Source organism: Merops nubicus, unplaced genomic scaffold (assembly GCF_000691845.1).
Source record: "Merops nubicus isolate BGI_N331 unplaced genomic scaffold, ASM69184v1 scaffold4894, whole genome shotgun sequence".
Lineage (NCBI taxonomy): Eukaryota > Metazoa > Chordata > Aves > Coraciiformes > Meropidae > Merops > Merops nubicus.
Window position 1 is genome coordinate 14,067 of NW_008606074.1, and position 530 is coordinate 14,596.

Genomic DNA, 530 nt, shown 5'->3' on the forward strand with positions numbered 1-530 from the left:
GGTACAGGTGTCTGAGTCCCTCCCCACCTCACTGCACTGAAGGGGTTCTGTAGGGGAATATCATAAATCACAGTTCCCTCGGCCTGCCCTCTCAGCAGAGATGCTCCAGCCCCTGGTTTGTCTTTGTGGCCAAGGATCCAAGCCATGGGAGATGGAATTAGCCAGGCCATGACTCCGATTATGTAGTAGGGACTCCTCTTTCTCCTTGCCACCCTGGGAACTCCACTTGCTATACAGCATCAGGAAGTCTTTCTAACAACCAGGCAAGAAAGACCCTCCTGACTGGTTTTCACCCAGGGTCTGGCCAGCCTTGGGTGGGAACTGATGAGGAGACCACCACCAGGTGCCCCCACCTTCCACATTAACTTGGAGGTGGGGCAAGAAGCCACCTCTATAATAAGAGCTGACTGCTTGCAGGGGGGTTGAGAGGTCTGACTACACAGTGGATGTGCTGAGTCTGGCTGTTGGAAGGGCTCCCTGACTCTTTATGGCAGGGGGGGGGGCCACGACGGGGGGGGGCGGGGCAGAGA